The following is a 20,111-nucleotide window of genomic DNA, read 5'->3' on the forward strand; positions in this document are numbered from 1 at the left end:
TCACATCCCCCGCCCCTTCGCTACATTCTTGTATCTTCAGCGTACGGAAGGAAAAAAAAAAAAAAAATCGTTGAGTGGTAGTATCGTGTTCAGCGTGACTGTGTAGGTAAGACCTCGTGATTGGGTCGGCGGCGGTGCTTCTTCCTTTTCCCATAGGAGTGAGCTCCCTTCCCACTCCGGGTGATTGCACTATGCGTTGGGCAGTTGAGCGACCGGCATCGGCAGGTCTTCTCCGCTTGAGCGCATGAATAACGCCTGTCGGTATTTGGGCGTTATGGACCGGCCGTAGCGGCGGCCTCGCTCTAAATTTGGACGCTCTCCCCACTCCGCTTCTCCGCGAGGAGTATACGCGCTCACGGAGTAAACAAGGCTTCGACGACGACGCGCTTTCCGCTTCCCCGCCGCAGCTAGCTGGCGGCCGCGTCGTGCCTTCGCGCTTTGTCGTCGACGCTGCTTACGCTGGTGGACACCTTGGAGCGCCGGAAATCGGTGCCACGCAAGCGTGCTCTTGCGTGCCGCCATCTTGACGCAGCAGTCGACGAGTGTGCTCTTCTGCTTGCGGGTGTTCTTTGCGGTACGGCAGGAAAAAGGACGGAAAAAAGAAAGAGAAACGGTTTGAACGGGGAATTCGTTCACGGAAGGCCTTATCCACGAAGTGATGCCGTTTTTGAGGCTGTAAGTTTTGAGGTAGCTTTTCGCGGTAGATTGAAGGAGTCTTTCTTTCCGCTTCTCGAGTAGTGTTCGTGACGCGCGTTATGCGTCATTAGTTTTTGTCGGATTGCTACGCCAAGGACCGAGATCTCAGAAGAGCGTGGCTGAAGTGAAGTTAAACTCTGGAGCGCTCTCGGAACCTTTTGGAAGCCGAGCTGGGATACTAGAGCCGTGATCGTTGACTCCGTGATTACTCGCGTGGAGGAGTGGCAACTCTCTGACGTAGGATTGTGCGTTCCCGCCATCAGAAGTTACATTTTATGAGCGGGAAGGATCGAGCGACACTGGGGAGAAATTGTGCGCTGCTGTTATACTCTGATCGCGCGAATTGTGGGAGATCAGCGGCCACAGGCCCACAGTCGCTTCCATCCTCCACCTGTCGCGATCGACGTTCCTGGCATTTCTTCCCCCGCGTTGACGCTACCACAAACCAGCCCGCCCGGACGGTAAATAACGCGCTGCTTCTCCTCTTCCGGCAGGGCAAGCTTTACGATACGAAAACTTGCAGAAAGCGGCACGTGACTCGCATTTCGATATGTCTGCATACATCATTTCCCCCCTTCCCCCCCTCCCCTTTTTTTTTTCTTTCTTGGCAGCGCCCGAGCTTTACGGTAGTGTCTGGGTTTGTCCGCCGAGCCGATTGCAGCTGCGTGCTTGCGACCTCAGGGCTGGCGGCGCCCCGTTTCAAGAACGTTCGCAAAAGGTGTCTGGAACCTGATGCCCGCCGTTTTTATTCGAGCAGTTAATTCTTGCTTTAATTTTTTTTTTTTTTTCCATTTTGGCGCGCAGCTAGTTGGCTTTTATGTTGCTGATGCAAGAACTGGACAGAGCCGCTGTTCCCCACAGGCTTCGCCTGTAGCTTTCGTTCTGTTCGAGGGCAATCAGTGGTTAAATACGGCCCTGCGCGCTCATTTGAGCTTCGTCGTATAAATGATGAACCTTGTAACTCGCAGCGCGAGGTTCTAGCCCGGGTGAGTGGCGTATTGGCTCCCCTTGTGTTAGAGGAATTTGCGTCGAAAAGAGAGAGAGGTGTGTACCGTATTCGCCCCCCTCCCCTCAACTAGAACACAAACTGTTCGCGTCACTGTTTGCGCATGGTGTTGCGACTAGGGCGCTACTCCCAGCTGACGCGGACTTGTCTCTGAGCCTAAAAAATAAAAGTGTGTGCGTGTGTCTGTGCTCGCGCGCCCAGTTATATATCTCGGCCCGTAGGAGACGCGGCGGCGAAAAGCGGAAACGCCTTGTTTACGTTGTGTCCGAGCCAAGTTATGGGCCCGGAGGGCTGCACCGTTCGTCGCACGAGCTCCGCGAAAGGCGCGTGCGAAAATATGCCTCGCGCGGTTTCGCCGCCCCTTCGTGCTGGTCCAAGGCTTGCACAGAGCGGCCCCGGAGCCCGTTCTGTTCCAGGAAAAGAAAGTCGGCCACTGGAAGACGGGGGGCTGCGAATAATAGCATTGTAGGCCATGGCCGATGCATCGGTGCTTACTTAGTTCTTTTTCCATCACTTTACCCCTCCAACACAAGAGGCTGTGGGCGACAGTGCACTCACTGTGTGAAACGGCCGATGTGTTTAGCTGTGCAGGTTTCTTTCTCTGTGGGACAAGTCATTTTGAACAGGGTGCTAGTTTGAACAATCCTTAGAGAAACATGCCGTGGCCCGTTATTTGCTCGAGCGCCTCGAACACTCTCTATGGTTTTCAGCCTGATCAATGAAATACATATCGGCGAAGTTTATTACCTCGGTTTGCTGCTTAATATACGTCGAGCGTCCTTTTTGTTTTGAAGGGGAGGGGTCAAATGCTGTCGCATATTTAATACCGTCTCCTTAAAAAATAAATAAATATAGTTAGGTTACATGTGCTCGGCAGGCCCACGATTTTTCTCCATTTTTCCTTGAGCACCCAGTGAATGTACCGCGGTGAATGTCTGGACATGGCCTCCAAGATAACCTCCGCGCGCGCGCGCGGGGGGGGGGGGGGGGGGGTGATCTCGGAGGCCATGGTCTGGAGTAGAACAGTTCCTGAGCGAAAATACTGGACAGGATGGCTCCTCTATCTCTGCTTTGTGCCCTTATTTTGTAAAAATTAACTCTAATTTTGTTTAATTAGACGGTAGGTCTAGGATGTAATGAATATAATTTGAAATTACTAATTGGTTTCCTTAGGCGACAGTCGCTGCTCTTTATAGATATATACTTTTTTTCAGTGCCTTAGAATTTCCTCCTTTCTTTCCCTTATGCCGTTAAATATACGTATGGTTAAGCTCGCAAAACATCTAATCTTCTTATTATGTTTGCTTAGCATACAAGATTAGACGGAAACAATTTCGCATTTAGGATGTGCGCTTACGGAGCTTACGGAGTAACAGAGTAATATTACCGCCAGGCGATATCGCAGCGTCGTTCAATCATCTGCCGGATAGAGCACGCTTTCCGTCGCTTATTACTGAAATAAAACAAAATAAAAAATAAAATTACACTGCTGAAAATTTACGCCGTTATTTTTTGGTGCTGGCAATATGTCTGGTGTGCCGAAACCCTAACAGTCTTGGCAGCAGACACCTGCCCGTTTATTTAACACTTAACGCGGTGATTTTCCTCATTGCAGCTCCTATATATATTTCTCTTAATAGCCACACACCAGAGATCGCCCGTGCTTGTTTGTTACTAGATGCAATTGTTTCCCCGTCTCTCCCACGCTTTGCGAGGAAAGCGACAGCGCTATCTTTTTCGTCTAGCACCGTGTAGGACGTCGCAACGTGCTTGGTAGTAAGGAGACAGCGTAGAACTGCGGGATTTCCGTGCTGCGATCCGGCCCGAGAAGAGGGGCCCCCGTGTGATGGGCTGCTCAATCCATCGTTTTATTGCTGTATTGCGTAATATTATTGCTTTTCGGCAATAAGACGCGCGTCAAAGTGTACGTAATAAAAAACGGGCCAAGTGTACGTAACAAAAGAGTAAGGGAGGGGGGGGATATAGCGGTAGAGTTAAAGAAAAACAATTTAAAAAAAAGTTCACGCAAGGTCAAGTAGATCGCAGTTTACAATGTATACCGCAGTTGTCCTGTGAAATATTATGGAGACCGCAAGCCGACTAAAAGAAAAAAGTTGATTTCGCATTCCCGGCCTGTTTACAACCCACCGTTAATGTCTCCTGCTCCCTTTTTGCTCCCCTCTCTCTTTTGTTTAATTAAATTCTCGCTGTATCTGCCGCCGCCGTTTCGTTCCGCTGCCTCGCGAGAGACACTTTGACGTGTAGTCTGACATTTGCTATGTCCAGAAGCGACGATGTGCTTACCTGCGGCCTGTCAAGCGTGCCAGTTGAATATATGCGGAATTTTTCAGTCGCGTCCCGTCGTGCGCAATAGCGGAGTAGCCATATTGTCTTTTTGTGTGTATGTGAAAACAAGCAAAATATGATAGGTTGCGCTAGAACACCCTGTTGTGAACGACGTGTCTTTGTAGTGGCGTCGACGTATCATCAAAAAGCATACACTCTGAGCCTTGGAAGAAGCGATTTGGTTATTTCGCATAATTTTTGGAGCGCTGTTGTTGCCGTTTCTTGCAATACCACCCTGCAGCATGCCCAGCGTGGGACCGGACCACCGCTGAGTGCGCGGTGGATCACGTATCGTTCACGTGTGTCAAAGCTTCCATACGGTTCGGTAGCGCTGCTTTTTTTTTCTTTTTTTTTTTTCCATCCTAAACAACCGTTTAGAAGATATCACATTTTTGTTTAAAGGTGAGTGAGTGAATGACGCTGAAGCATTTTGACGCGCCTCACCTTGTCCCACATCTCTGTGGTTGTTCCTCCCATTTTGAGGCATGGGGGGACAATACCGCAGACTCTGGTGACAGTCACGTGTTAGAGCTGCTGAGCAGTTTCCACTTGTGAGAACCTGAAACTCCTGGTGGTTTTAAAGGCAATATTATTGTTTATACGTGTCTCGCGTGCTGCTGCCAGCGCTGGCGAGTAGTTCGCGGAAACGCGTCCGTTCGACGCAGAAATGTTTGAGGGAGAATTCTCTCTCTCTCTTCTGACAGATCGAAACGACAGGCGTCTTGTGCCTCTAAGGCATCGAACCTATAGCTCCTGATTCGCGTCCGGTGTGCTGCTCGTCCTCGGCCAAGTGCCGTAGTTCTGTGCCTTTCTGTCTCTACGTTCGCGTTTTGCTGGCCGTAAGTGGGCCAGTGGACGTCATCTCGCACTTGCTTCTCGCTGTCGGCATACTGTGATGGGCGTGAACTACTCCTTGGGCAAGCCCCCCACCACGGCCGCTGCAGTGTCTAGGTCATGAACGGAGCGCGCTGAAGGGAGAGCCTCGGCATGATGTAACTTTCGAAGCGGTTTTATGTACTCGCAAGGACTCTCGCCATTGCTGCCGCAGGTCACGCTCGTTCGAAGGTACGCCCGCTTTCTTGTCTGTTCCACTTTTATGGGCTCGACGTCGGCAGCTCAGTTACTACAGTGCGAAATGCTTTGTCACTCTTGTAGACGAATAAATCTGGGTATCTGCAACGCGGCGCATTACAGATAATCTTGCGTGCTATTATCGATCCGAATTGTAAATTGACCTCAACCCTTACCACCCCATCGTTCCTTATTTAAGAGACCTTTTAACTAAGGCGGTAAACACGGTTTTGGCAAGAATGGAAAGCCGCAATCTCATCTCTCATCTCTGTGGATCTGAGCTGTGGTAACTTGATAAGACCAAGTTATGCAGTACAGTAAAATAAAATTGAAGACAAGTCTACTGTCTATTTGCCTCCTTCCATTGCGCGTAAACACGAGTTGTAGGACGCCACAGCTCCACCACGCGTGACTGAGTAACCAACGTTGGCTTTACGTCACGTCGTGGGTGCCGACAATTCAGGTTGATTGGTGAGCTTTGGTGACGCAATGATGAGCTAGAGGATTGAGTACATTTACACAGGGCCGTCCAGTTAGCGCGCAGTGCCAGATTACGCATGGGGCTTCGTCTGGCGGCTGCCATGCCGTCCGGAGCACCGCAAGATGCGGTTCAGTGCTGGAGAGAGGGACCGCTGCAGCTGTTGTTGCCTATACAACCCCCCGAGGGCGAACGCCACCGACCGGCCTGTTGTGCGCACGGAATCGAACGCGCGCCGCCGCCGCGAGGAGGCAGGAGGCGGGGTCGGCGGCGCATCAGGCGAGCGCGCACGTGCGCGCATGCGCACTACGCGCCTTCCCTGCCGTCCTTGGCGCGCTGTCTGGCTAGCCGCGCGCAGTCCGTCGCAGGCCTACCCGTGCGCGTGTTGCTTCGTTCTGGTCGCTCGCTGCTTTCGCCCCATCGCGACGAGCCAACACAGCTGCTGCCGGCCGGCGTTTAGCGCCCGGCGCGTTTCGGCGCGCCGCACTCCGGTGCTCTTCTGTCAGCGGGATCTTCTCATTCGGTTGCCGGGTCTCCCCGTAGACACGAGAGTCGTCGAGGTGAGCCACTCATCGTATCCTTCCACGGGGGAGCTTACACCCTTTCGGATCTGAGCTCTTCTGCCCGCTCCGCTCGCTTCCTGGCGTGCCTAAGTAACCAGGTTTAGGGTTCAGCACTCGCAGAACTGCTGTTTGGCAGCCTTACCTTGTCAAGCAGCCCCGTCAGGGCTAACGTTTTCCTGCTGCTTGCGTGCGCGGCGGTGTGCGTGCAAGATGCATAAACCTTTTAACTCGAAGAATGTCGGTGTGGCGTCCGGAGCATGAGGAAGCAGAGCATGTGCCGCAGCTGCGTTTCTCGCTTTTTTTTATGTCGCGTAATCAAAAGTGGTGTATGAATGCTGGACGCCTGATTTTATTCGGTTACACTTTATCCTGTATAGACTTGAAGGGCTCTCTTACTGTAGCCTGTTACGCGCTGTCAGATATAAATGGGCTATTATTACTGGAAAGAATGACTCCTGATCCTCCTTTCTTGTTTCGCTCAGTTTAAGAGCCTCCAGGACCCTGTTCCATCTCTTAATATACGTGCGTTTCTTGTGCCTGGCATTATATCGCTGTATAGATCCAGATTGTCGCATCGCGTGCTGTTTAGGCAGTGGACATTCGTTTCCGCGGCTAAGGTCGCGCGAGCAGCGTGTGCGACTTGTGGATGGTGAAAACAGCTGACTAACCTACTCGCACGTTTCTTATTAGGGGCTTTGGTAATATCCGTTCTTAGCGACGTGTTTCGATGAAAAAAAAAAAAAAAAAAAGCGCTTGCTTGGCTTGTTGTCAACACGGGACGCCTGCGGTAGCACGCTGCTTGCACCCTCCCCCGTCACCTTAGATCCTCACGCCTGACCCGGCTCTCATGCACGCAGCTGCTGCCGCCGCTGTACAGCCTCCGCAAGCGGTATCCATCAGTCAACGGGAGAGGCTCCTTTGCGCCAGCGAAGGAACAAAGCCAGCATTAACGCCTAGAGGTGGAGCGGGTTGTTCCTTCCCCCCTCCCATATTTTCCTGTCATCCCACCTGGCCTACCTCATCTAGAAAAGGGCGGAAGAATGAATATATATATATATATATATATATATATATATATATATATATATATATATATATATATATATCGGGAAGTCTGAATATTCAAGAGAGTTGAATGGCTTTTGGGATGCGCACTGCCCCGCATCTATATCGCAGTTGTTCAATTTAGTTTCTGTGGTTTTCACAAGGTTAAGGCGAATTTAGGCCGTTGAGCAGCTGCGAGCTAGCTGTGTTTTGAGCCGTTGCTGTTGCTACGTTTTGTCGCGAGTATTGTTTTCATCGTCCTTTTTTTTTTTCTTCGTTGTGACGCTTTTGAAGAACGGCAGCGCATTTTGACTAAACTCACGCTGGGTGGGGCACCTGAACCGCGTCAGGAGGGAACTGATGAAAGGGGAGAAGAAAGTGAGGAGGAGGGAAGGGGAAGGTGCCAGGAGGAGACTCATGTGTGTGCATGGTTGTCGCCGTGCGTCCAAGTCCCAGTGCACAGGGTTTTCTCTCTCTCTTCACTTTTGCAAGGACAGCTGCTTATTATACTCCAGGAAGAGTGTCTCGCGAGGAACCGTTCTTTCCTTATCATTCCGTGCAGTTATCGGCCAACGGTGGAGGCACACGTTCGCGGAGCGTCGAGTGGATCGGCTGCCGCACGTGATATCGCAAGAGCAACTTGACGCGCGATTTACCGGTGCGAGCGCACCGTTCCGGTCGGGTGTTGTCTCTGCACTAAGTCAACACTTGCGAAGGGGAGGTAGAAGAACTGCCACTGACGTCATCGGTGACTGCATTCCCCAAGCTTAAGTTCCTGGTGAACCTGTTTTGCTCTCCTGCTGTAGCGTTACCGATGCCTTCGCTTACTTATCGACCTGAGCTTGCTATATAGTAGATAAAATATGTTCCTGATGACGTCACTGCGCTCGGCGAGGACTCGAAGTCAGTGCGCATGCGCTGCAATTTTAGAGGCGGTGCTATCCATGCGCAGTGGCGTTGTGCCATTGCCTAGTGCAGCTGTAGGAGATGACATATACACTTTAAATGTGAATCTGAGCGCCTTCGAAATACAGTTTACACGTATTAGTATTGAGCTTACCTCGGCTAAAATCTCCGTTTTGAGGTTCGTGTTTCAATTGTACTATTCGCACGTATTTGTTGTGATAGCAGATATTTATCATACCGGAAACGTGCTAGCATAGACGTATACCGGTTTGCGATGCGAGAGCTGGGTAAAGGTGCGGTCACCGTGCGTGAGTAGGATTATTTGGTTTTTGAGGTTTAACGTCCCGAAGCGACTCAGCCTATGACAGACGCCATAGTGGAGGGCTCCGTGTCACGTGCTTCTGCGGAGGAGGCGTCCGGTATACGTCTACGCAGTAAATAGAGAGATTTAGCTTGCCGGAGACGTACTGACGTAGGCTTATACCGGTTCGCCGGACCCTTCCTGCGCACGCGCATAGAGAGGGGTGAGTGCAATCGCGGCCACTGCGCCTGAGTGAGAGGTGTCCGGTAAGCCGGTATACGGGTACGTCAGTATGTCTTCGGCAAGCTAAATCTCTCTATTGGTATGCTTAAGTGTATCTTTTTGCCGGACACCTCCTGCGCATGCGCAGTAGCCCCACTGCGCGTGCGCAACGGGCGTTCGGTAAGCCGGTGTACGTCTCCGGCTCGCTTAATATCTGGTGCCTATTGCCTAAAACCTTTTTGCTAGGCATGATGGTCTTTGTTAGGATAAGTCAACGCAGTTTTTTTTTTTTTCTTTGGACGAGCCTTGTACACACCATAGTTCATCTGGAGCACTGTATGCCAACGCCTCGCAGCACCTTAATTCCCCGTGTTATGCGACCGCCTGCGGACCTCTGAATATTTCCTATCATTTAACTTCCAGCTGAATTCGGGACACACGATTGAAGCGGGTTGAAAACGAAGTTCGGCCAGCCGCGATCACCACTCGAGCTGCTGTCGCGAGTGTCAATATTTACAGAACGTGTCGCAGCTGGCGCCTGGTACGCTAAAGCGTCGCATCCACTTGGCGGAAGAGGTTTCGTAGCGGCTGGTGCTGCTCTTGCAATTGTTTGCGTGCACAGTAAAAGCAGCAGCCGTATCGGTTTGCGCTCGGAAGCACCGATAAGGCTGCGCGGGCCGCTACTGAAGGCGTGCACGTGAGCCCTCATTGCGCTGTATATATAAATCTGTTGTGCATATGCGCAAGCTAGGTGAACGTAACCCGAGTCTGACCGTCATCGCCTGATCAGGGCAGCGATTTGGGATTTACGTTGGCGGAGCTTGCCTGCTTTCGAGCAGCGGCTTGCCTTGCAAAGGGACTGGACGTGTCAGGGGGTCGGAAACTCTCCGCATTGTCTCTTACGCCGTTGTCACACTGGGAAATTAAATGTGCTTTGTGGTCAGCGTTCGGCAAAATGGCCCAGGTTTGCGTGACACTGACGAAGGACAGGTGGGCCTTGGTCGCTTTAATGGGCTCGTCGCATTTGACTGTGGCCGCAGGACGGTGTTTCGAAAGTTGAGCCTTTAAAGGAGATATTTCGAGGGGATTTCGTTTAAATGTAACCAGCGACCAGCATCACTGTTATTCCAAGACAGCAAGGAAACGAACTGCACTCTATAGGATCTCAGAATTGGCCGATGTTTGCGGTGCTGTTCGAGCGTAACTTACCAGTTATTTTAAGGCTGAACTAAAGAATTTGAGGCGTGTTCTTGTATATGTGCAGTTTGAGCCTCATAACCGTCCTTGAAATGGAAGAGGAGGAGAAGGAAAAAACATTTAATTCGTATTAATTCAGGGCTCCATTTGCCGCAGGTCCGCTAGAGCATCCGTGTAATATCTTGCGGGTTGGTATTGGTAAGAGCGGTCTCGGGAAGAAATTAGAGATTGGCCACGGCTATCTTCTCGACTCGTTTAATCAGTCGGCGCAGTTTCACCGGCTCCATGTTCCCAAGAGGAGAGTAGGCCTAGTTATGAGGGGTAGTGCGCCACTAGGTGGCGCTGTGCGCGGCCAAATGCGTCATCTTCATTGTTAAATTTCTTTTTTTAGAACAAGCAGCTGCAAAACGAAATTTAACAATGAAGATGATGCATGTGCTGTATGTGGTAACTCCAGTGAAACAATTGGCCATATTATACTCGAATGTAATGGCATCCATAAGGAAGTCGATGCAGGCGCAGTCACTGTTCCTGAAGCTCTGGGATTTAGAGATACCAGTGGCCGGGTGAATAAACCGGCGGTGGAAGCTAGCAAAAAACGACAGGAAGATTGGTGGTTTAAAAGCAGAAAAGTGGCAATGTTAGTAATGTAGAAACAAAAATTCAATAGAATGATGGTATAGTTAACCAATCTAAAACAATAATTAAAATATAGGGAAAAAATGAGCATGATAGCTACTGCTACCACCCCGTTTCAAAGGGGACGCTCCTATATTCCATTCATCCTGAATGATATACAGTGGCACCCAATTATTGATAGTTATAAAAGAGGCACTTTTATGACACCTGCCGACGCCGTGGTGGTGCAGTGGCTGTAGCGCTCGACCACTGTGCCCAAGGACGCGGGATCGAATCCCGCCCTCGGCGGCTGCTTTTCTTTGGAGGCTAAAAGCAATGCGTTCGTGTGCTGTGCGATGTCAGTGCACGTTAAAGAACCCCAGGGGGTCGAAATTTCTGGAGTCCTCCACTACGACGCCTCTCATAGCCCGAGTCGCTTTGAGACGTTAAACCCCACAAACCAAACCGTAAGCTAGAACGTTAGGTGAGAGACCACGCGAATTTGTTATAAAGCACACCGATTTAACCAAGCCGTCCTGCGTGGCCTTGAAGTTGCATGTCTGACATGGCACGTATCCAAGGGTCCTGGGTTTGATTCCCATTTTACCCTCCCAACGGCCGAGTTACACTCGCACCTGCCAGCTCCCACATGCCGCACAGCGGCCACCGTGGTGGCTCCTGCTCCACTCTCCACCTTACTTACACCTCCCCCCCCCCCCCCCACACACACACCTATTGTGACGTCACAACCACCTCTTGACGGCTGAAACCGAAACTGGTGAGAAAAGGAGATTCAGTTTAAAATTATTTACCGGTCGTAGGCGAAAGCCGTACGTGTGGTGATCCATATACAGGAATGGCTTACGCACCATTAACAAGAAGAAAAGTCACCAAAATTTCGTGTCTATATTATTTAAAGCGCAAAAGCGTAACGGGATCCCAAGAGCTGCCACGTGTGTTCCGTGCCAGGTTGCGGGAGACAGAGCAGAAGTGTGTCCCGTGTTTGTCAGTGCCGAATGTGATGGGGTGGTCCGCCGAAGCAGCTCAGAGCGGGAACGGGCGCCGAAAAGCCGCGCCCTGAAAACTGTATATATGTAATGTAGTTTTCAGAGCGCAGCTTTTAGGAACTTTTTCAAGCGGCGAATGTAATGTTGTTTAGTCATTATTTTCAGAAAGGGTGGGCGTCAGGTCACTCAGTTCGTACTCTTCATACTTACGCTTTGCAGTTTCGTCAGGAGTGACGCCAATGTTTGTTACGCCGACGCTGCTACGAATAGAAACTGGGCGGTGCCTTTACCAGCTTTCCATCTTAAATTGGCATTACCGCACCCGCCCGCTTTTTCCCCCCTTTCCCATCAAGTGGAAGGGGCCAGGGGACAGCGCTTTTGCGTTGAATAAAAGTCACATATCCAAAAGTAGTCATTGCTAGCTAGGCTTGGTCATTGCAAGGTGTGGTTGTTCGCCCTGGACGCATGCGTGCTCACGTGTGGCCTCAATGCCGAGTTCGTAGCCGATAACATAGTAGTACTGCTCGCGCGAGATAATGACGGCGAAGCGAAAGGCAGCGTGTCAAGAGAGGCGATTATTAAACGCCCCTTCGTCCTGGTGCCGAGGCCGAGTGGGGAAGGGGAAGGGGGGGGGGGGGTGAAGAGATCGGCGCACGTGAGGCCGTGCCGCTATCTGCGGCAGGCGACGATGCCCCCTCTTCCGCCTTTGTGTGCAGGGCAGAGCGGTGACTTTGAGAATAGATCTCGGTTATCTGGGGTGCACCAGCCAAAAGGTGATCTGCGTCCGCCGCAGCGCTGCTTTTGCTGTTCGCTCTCCCCAGCCCCCTAGGCGGAGGTATTCTTGGAGGGGGACTATCTGGTTGCGTCCATTGGCCGACGATGCGACGCCTCCTTGTGGTGGTGTGAAGGTGCCGACCTGGGTCACCACGTGGCCGGATTGCGGCTGTGGTTTCAAAGAGGCGTCGCACGCGGTCGATGCGAGCGAGTGGCGGACGGAATCGCGTTTTCCGCCCACAAACATGGCGTCCGTAGCGTTACTCAGCTGCGCCGATCATGCACGTAATGGGCAGGGCCTCGGATGTGGATGGATGTGGATATTGATTTGGTAGATGTGTGTGTATGTGTGATTTGGAAAAAAATCTTTGTGGCCAAAACTAGCAGTAGTGCAAGCAACTTTATTTAGGACACAAATTGCATGGTGCCAAGTCTATCTTGTGATATCTATGTTGTGGGCTGCCTTAACTGGATGGAAGAATTGTACGCGCCGCTGATGGCTTTGTCTAAGAGTGGCAAATAGGGGGGGGGGGGGGGTGCACTTATTCGGGCCAGCTTGCTCGCAACCAGCCGCTTTTCTCATCGGCGTATCGCTTTGTGTAGCCGTCGGAAGGCACCGAGATGGCAGTGCACACGGACGCCACCGGCCGTGTTCAGCTCTCGGAGCGTTGCTACACAGCTCGAAACTGAGGGCTAATGAGCGGAGAGCAGGTCGCTTCTTCGACGCCACCTTGGTACTCTGGCTATGAGCCTCTGCACTAAAAAAGAGGTCAATGACTCTCTGCTTCGGCGAGCGTTGAACCCCGTTTTATAACATTTTTGGAGTTCTGAGCGCCTTAATTTTAAAGGAGCACTAAGGACTACACCAGCCATGTTTTTTGCTCAATGATAATGTATTCTTTGGCTTGGCTCTCTGTTAGCCACACCGATGGGCAGGCAGAAAATGCGGCCGTAATCACGTGGTTAAAGGTCGTTGGTGCCCAGGTTTGTACCCACTGTACTTGGTTCACACAGTAGCGGATGGCTACCCACGGGCGTCGTGTTATGGCTACAGCCACGGTTGCCACAGTATGGTGTGTGTGCGAGTGCGGCCAATGCTGTCGTGCTCTCTACCCGCTAAGCAACTCTGTTTAGGACGGAAGCTACAAAAAGCCCCCACGCGCCGCTGCTTTGCTGTAATTCGAAATACTCGACGCTCGTAGTTGGGCTGCGGCCTTAACCGGTGCACACTGGTTGCGTTTATTTGCTGCTCTTTTGTTTCGCTGGCCGAGACAAGTGGGGCAGGCTCTCGCTTCCCCATTCTCTGATCAGTGCGCCTACGATGACGCTGTACCTTCCTGAAGCGTACGATGTTTACTAATTCCTTGACCCTCTTTTTTGTATTCAAAAATGTCGCAATAGTGTTGGTGTACGAATAACAGTTATTGCGAAATTTGTCTTCGACGTTTTCAGTTGGCTGTCCTCGGGGATGTTTATTAAATAAAAAAAAAATAACACCAAGATGAAGAAATTAGCGTAACTGCTTGAATAATGAAAAAAAAAAAAAAATGTTTTTCTCCGGTTCCGCTTCGCGGCATGCTGGAGGCGAAGAAAAATATCTGACGGCATTGGCAAACCGCTTTCGACTCCAGAAGGCGCGATACAGAGTGGCTACGGTGCTTTTATTTTTTAACTAGCCAGAAGACATCTCTGAATCGGGCGCGCCCGCAGCAGCATATCACGTTCGATTTTCCGGTTCGAAATCCGCCTTGGTGACTCGGTGGTTAGGGGGCTCGACTGCTGTACCCAAAGATGCGGGATCGAATCCCGGCAACGGCAGCCGTTTTTCGATGGAGGCGAAAAGCAAGGCACCCGTGTGCTGTGCGATGTCAGTTCAGAACCCCAGGTGGTCGAAATTCCCCGGAGAACTCCACTACGGCGCCTCTCATAGTCTGAGTCGCTTCGAGAATTAAACCCTACAAACCAAAGCGACATTCTCGGCTCGAAATGTCCCCAGTTCAAATCATGTATGTATACAATGTCCAAACAGTTCTTATAGCTGCAGCCAGCTTTGTCTCCCTCCAAGTGGCCTGAAATAAGGCCAGAGAACGACATTTAAACATTCCGAGAAATAAAGAGAGCATCGGCCGAAGTCTTCGTTAATAATTCACACTACGAACTCGCGATCCGACATCTGCGGTCTGATTTGCTGTTAAAGGTCATTGAGTGTGGATCTAGTGTCTCGGGCCGAATAGGAAGTGCGCATAAAGTTAGGAGTCTGTGTACGACAGCCGCTTTTGTCGCTTCTCTCTGCTTCACTTTGCGATGGTAAAGCGCACACAAAATTTGAAAAGATAAATAAGAGGACTTTTTTTGCGTAGTGTCTTGTGACTTCCGCGGCTGGATCGAAAGCGCGCTCCTCGCCTTTTCTCTCTCTCTCTAAACCTGGTGGCGTCTCCGCCCACTGCGCTGCCCTTCAGATCGGCAAAGCGTTGTAGTGATCGCGCTAGGAAGTGTATATTTATCGCTGTCAGGAAGTGCGGCGGCCTAACGGTGCAGGCACGTCGTCTTATTCCTTTTCTTTTTTTTTTCGATGGCTTTCCCACAAGACCTTCCTCACGCCGTTGCAGCTGCGTCAAAAAGACGATGACATGAGTGTGTGTGTGTGTACCCGGTTGCTCCCGTTATAAAGAAAAAAACTCATTGTTCAGGCGACGCGTGCCCCGCCGGGTGTCATGCTGTGCGCTGCCGACGGTTTATGAAGCTGCGCGCGCCGACGCTACATTGACGTGCTTCCTTTCTCGCCTCTAGAGGGGAGGGGGTGTTGAGAAGGAGAAAGGAGAATTGAATACGGGGAGCGTGTATCGCGCGGGTAAAGGCCTCGACCCCGTTTTGTCAGCGTGTTTACGTGTCTTTGCCCCGTCTCCTCCATAATAGACTGTTCGGAAGAAGAAGAAGAAAAAAAAAAAAAAGTGCGCAACTTGTCTGGCAAGACGACCCCTCGCATCGCGCCCGGAGCGGAGAACGTTTTGGGGCGGCGAAGCAGGAACGAAACGGAGATGCGCGGGTCTCTTCTAGAGGTGATGGTGGAGGGGGAGGACCGGACTTCCGCGCGAGCGCTACTGGGCGCGGACGCGTTGGGTGCGGTGACGTCCTGTGTGTCTTGCTTTATGCCCCGCTTTTCGAAGGAGCGCCTGCAGCGAACGCTGTGGCAGCGGAGCGTTGTTTGTCCCCGCGTTCGGTCGATGTATAGTGCTGCCTCGCTGAAAGGGCAGTCGTGTTTTGAGGGTAGCCTGTCTGCATGCGTCGCGACTGTGCGAAAATGGGCTTGTTAATTAGGTCTTAGGGTACGGACACACTGGCGGGAGAACGCGCGCGGTGTGCCGCCAGCGGTAGGACGCCCGCGCGGCAGAGAGGCCACATCGGTTTCGCGCGGCGATCGCCGCAGAGGTCATGTGACAGCGCTGATCTCGCCTTGTGTCGGACTGTGTGAGCTGATCTACAAATCTTTTTTCGGCCAGCAGACCTCATTCCAGCTTCTCCTTGTCCCTCATCATCTACCGCGACGATCGTGTTTGCTCCGCTGCACACCGCTCGAGCATTCGAAACAAATTTACTGTCCTGTTTACATTTTCCCCGACCTGAATGTTCAGCGGACACTCAAGTATGAAAACAACTCGCCTGCGAGATCGAATGCTTTGCCGATGATCGCTCATCGGTTGATTTTCGCGTAAAAGGGGAATAACCGAGCAGCCTCAAGAAAGTGTTCCATTATTCTCTCACTCAGGCGAAGTTTTCAACACCGAGGCACAAAAGGAGAATGCCCACTTCGTCGTTTATTGCACGGAGCGCTTGAGTTAACTTCGGTAGCAGGCACGAGATGGCGACACTTACGCGCACGTCGCTGAGCCGTACGTCTCTCATTGGCTCTTCTGATTCGCGGCACGCGGCAAGCCGCCGAAAATGGCTCCTCGACCCATTCGGCGCGCGGCAGGTCTACCCGCCGCCGCGGCAGGTTTTGCGGCAAGCTGCTTGCCGCCGGCGGCATGCCGCGCGCGTCTTCCCGCTAGTGTGTCCCTACCCTTATCCGTCTTTTTTTTTTTTTTTTTTTTTGCCTTTTCATATTACCCAAAAACAAGCTCCCTGTATGTTACCCTACGGGGTGTCAGTACTCGTGGAAGAAGGTCGAAAGTGGGCGAGGTCAAGCCAATGTCGTAGCTACTCCGTTCCGTCTGCGGGTAAGAAAGAAGCTTGCGCAGAGTTGAGGTCTTACGTGCCAGGGGACTCAACCAGGCTGCAGCGAGCGCTTGTAAAAATAGTGAGGCAGCAGTGTGCTGCGCGTTTTAAACCTTGCCAAGCGATAGTGCTTTCGCCGCTTTTCATTCTTATAAGTGTGTATGTGCAGCACTATCTCTGCTGTTACTTTTTGTTACTCCGCTGTCCATCTTTGCCGTAAGAGTAGACGCAATAGATTTCATTCCGTGATTTTTTTTTTTTTTTATAAGTTGGTTTTGTTGGAAAGGAAGGCGCAGTAGCTGTCACACTTCGCGGTGGACACCTTTTACAGTTAACGGCGTACGGTTGGGAAGTACGTATGTCCTCCGTTCGAATCCCTTCAACTCGACTGTTAGGTGGATAATAAATGGTAAACAAAATGTATGACACCTCCCAGAACGCTGCAAAAAGAACGGTTGCGTTACAGTTTTGAATCGAAATTTACGTGCGTATTTTTTTTCGGAACTTTGGAACGATGCTGTTTTTTTTACAAGTATGGCGACTACATACAGGAGCTGTATACAGCATCACGTGAAATTTTCTCATATGGCAGCCATCCCCGCATCTAGTGGTCAATATGTCCTCCGGTTAGAATCAGTCAATAGGAGCGGCTCTGATTGATTGTTTTGCGATATGATCGATGCGTGAACAGTAATCGGCACTAGTAAACAAAACGTTTTATTTATTTATTTATTTAGTTTTTTTTTTTTTGGGGGGGGGGTTATATCACAAGCCCGAGGCGTAAATACTCTTCGAGCTTATGTTCCCTCATTTTAGATTTTTTTTTTTCGGGAATCTAACGGACGGATGAATTTTGTGTACGGATTTTTTTTTTTTTTTTTAATTTTCCTTCATACAAAACTCATAAACGAGTGTGCGCGTTTGCTGCAGCTGGCACCATTCACGGATTTCTGCTTCTGGTACTGCGTGTCCCCCCCCCCCCCCCCATTCCTCTCTCCGCTAATGAAGCTCGCTGTTATGCGTGCACGACCGCCGGCTGTTGGAAGTTGCGCGCGCTCCAGAACGATGAGTCATCCTGAGGTTGCTAGTTTACTTAGTAGTAGCGCGTACAACAGCGGCACGACCGCACGATCAATCATTTTGATTGAGCGGCTGCGGCTGCAGCTTCAAAGCGCGCTCACCCATTCGGATGAATGGGTATTGGCCGCTGTCGTCAGGATGCCTGCAGTGTGTGAATATAGCACGCCTTTAACAAACGGAAACTATAGTTTTGAAGTGTACCGCACGCGAAGTGCGCACTGTGTGCTGCGTGAGGAGACTCATAGTCGTGTAGGGAGAGAGAGGCAGGCGCATTTCGGTAGGCTTCGTTGCCCACCTGTGCGGTGAAGAGGATGAGGAGGAGCCCCTCTTTGTGGCAGGAAATGCGTTCAGGGTGCCGCGGTTACTGTGCGCGTCGTCAAATTTGGGATAGCTCAGCTGTGACAACGACGGACGTAATGTCATGAGACGATTCGCTGCTGCTGGATATACTTTTCGACGTCGCAAGAACGGACCTATAGTGTGGGTTGCTACGTTAACGTGCGTCGTTTGAAAGTGTTTTCTGTAAGAGTATATGGCTCCTGGCCAAGTTTCACGTGCTCTCGCCAGCGCGTCACGAACACTTTTCCCCGTACCTTGAAGCAGTTGCGCCGTTCGACATCTGTAGTTCCCGGCTTGTAATTCCGATCTATTTTGGCGCCATTTATATCCCGTACCACCCTTCGATTGCGTGCGTAGTGCTCACTACGTGAACGTTTTTTTCGGCTAGCGAGTCTAGAGCTACTGGATGTGGACAACTTATCTGGTCACTATACGAGAGCCTTGAGTCGTTATTGCGCCTGGCGGGAACCCGCTCGAGCGGCGCTGCGACAAGCGTATCTCATTCGCGCGCAGCAAGCGAGCTGTGACCAAGCACGACTGGCCGTCGAAAACTTGCTCTGCCGCGGCACCCTTTTGAGCCTCGAAAGGTTGCCGCGGCAACCTTCGGCGAGATGCTGATTTTAAACGTTGCAGTGGACGGCAGTGTTAGGAATCGTCTTTGGAGGAGGACTTGGCGTACCCCAACATCAAGTCGCGCAGCCAGACTCGCACGCATGAAGCTCCCTCCAGTAAAAAAAGTCTCTTCTGTAAGGTTTCATTAGTAGTACCATGGCAAAAAGGGACACATCCGGCTTTTTAATGTTTCAGCGGTGTGTCATGGCAAGAAGGGAACTCATTCGGCCTTTTCGCAGCGCCGTAGTCGCTCACATCGGCAGCCTTCTGGAAGGTTCAGTAGCACTGCACGTCCTGGCGGGCGCTGGCGGCTGACTGGCTCCGCTTCTCGTGCGACCGGCGGGCGCCGGAGCCAGCGGCTGTTGCGAGCTCGGCTGTTGGAGCTCGCTGTTGCGTGCCCGCTGCATTGTTGCTGCCGCGGTAGCTGTACTACAACTGCACTACTGCGCAGCGCTTATATCACCAGCGCCAGCCGCCCGAAATCGATCTCCTCCGGCGGCGCGCGCGTCCGGGGCGTGCGCTTGAGGCCTCTGTTTATGCCGCACAGCTTCGATGTGGCGCCGGCTTTTCAGCGACGCTCGTCTTCAACTTGTCGCGCAGAGTATGCGGGGCAACTACTCATGCGAGAGATAACGCGACAGAAAGCATTTCATTTTTTTTTTTTTTTTTTTTTTTTAATGTTCATCGCTCTCGCGTCGCCTCTGCTTTGCCAAATACGCCTAGACAGGCTGGCTGCTACTAAAGCGGTTGTTTGCATAAATATGCATGAATTCCTGACCGCCAGAGCAGGGGGTGCCTCACCATGAAAGAATTTGTAGGATGCCTCGGTGCCAGGCACTCCTGGAGAGTAGCTGCCAAGCCCAGCGGGTAAGGAAAAGGACATTGCGGTCAGGAGAAGAGCTTACCCCCATAGCACGCACGGTGGTGTGCGTCGATTTTCACGCGGCGCAGCACAAGTAACTTTCGAAGAACAACAAAACGTCTTCTGTGGGGACATTTGAGTGGCCGGCTTTAATCGTATTATATGAGCTTCCAACCGGAACTTCGATGATTCGGTTGCCTGCGCCACGTAGTACACGAGGGGATGGCGGCTACTGCGTAGTCTCTCCCCCCGAGCACGTAACGCGGTGGAGACGCGCTCTCGCTGGCGACGTGCGCGGGTTTTGCGAGCATCGATTTGTTGGTTGCCTAACGGCGAGAGCCCTGTTTTTGGCATACTTGCTCTTTCTGCGGAGGTTCACACGGACGCTCTTTCTTATGCGCCGGTGGCGCGTTTTTAACGAAAGATGAAATATTGCTCCGGGCACAAATGGCTCGGTTGACTGGTCGCTGCGGGCTGGCCTTGATCAAACGGAACTGGAGCGCCACTGCGCACTGGTAAATTGATAGCGTCGGCGAAGTTCAGTGTTCGCACATACGTGCATGTTTTCGGTACACGCGGATATATATATATTCCCATAGCTAAGTGCACAGAAGGTGACACTAATGTGAAATAGTGGGGGGAAGGAGTTCGGGAGAGCAGCCGTGCGAATATATTTGCTGTCCCTCTTCATGTGGTCAGTCGTGCAGTGTAACATATCAAACTTTAACGACACTCACCGCTGCAGAATAAACTCGCTTGGAAATAAATTCATCA

General features: G+C 51.4%; 1 protein-coding gene across 3 annotated transcripts in view; it reads left to right on the forward strand.

The window, feature by feature from the left end:
* LOC146202295 (protein FAM13A) overlaps window positions 1-20,111 on the forward strand; it is a 107,552-nt gene that overhangs the window by 53,507 nt on the left and 33,934 nt on the right. For 2 of the 3 annotated variants that reach the window (XM_084588068.1, XM_084588066.1), the window contains exon 1: window positions 5,932-6,157. The exons of the other annotated variant lie outside the window; for it this stretch is intronic. The gene's annotated coding sequence lies outside the window, so the exon portion shown is untranslated. Of the gene's footprint in view, window positions 1-5,931; window positions 6,158-20,111 lie in introns of those variants that run through there. 3 annotated transcript variants of the gene reach the window in all.

Source organism: Amblyomma maculatum, chromosome 1 (assembly GCF_055883805.1).
Source record: "Amblyomma maculatum isolate TAMU_Amacu chromosome 1, ASM5588380v1, whole genome shotgun sequence".
NCBI lineage: Eukaryota > Metazoa > Arthropoda > Arachnida > Ixodida > Ixodidae > Amblyomma > Amblyomma maculatum.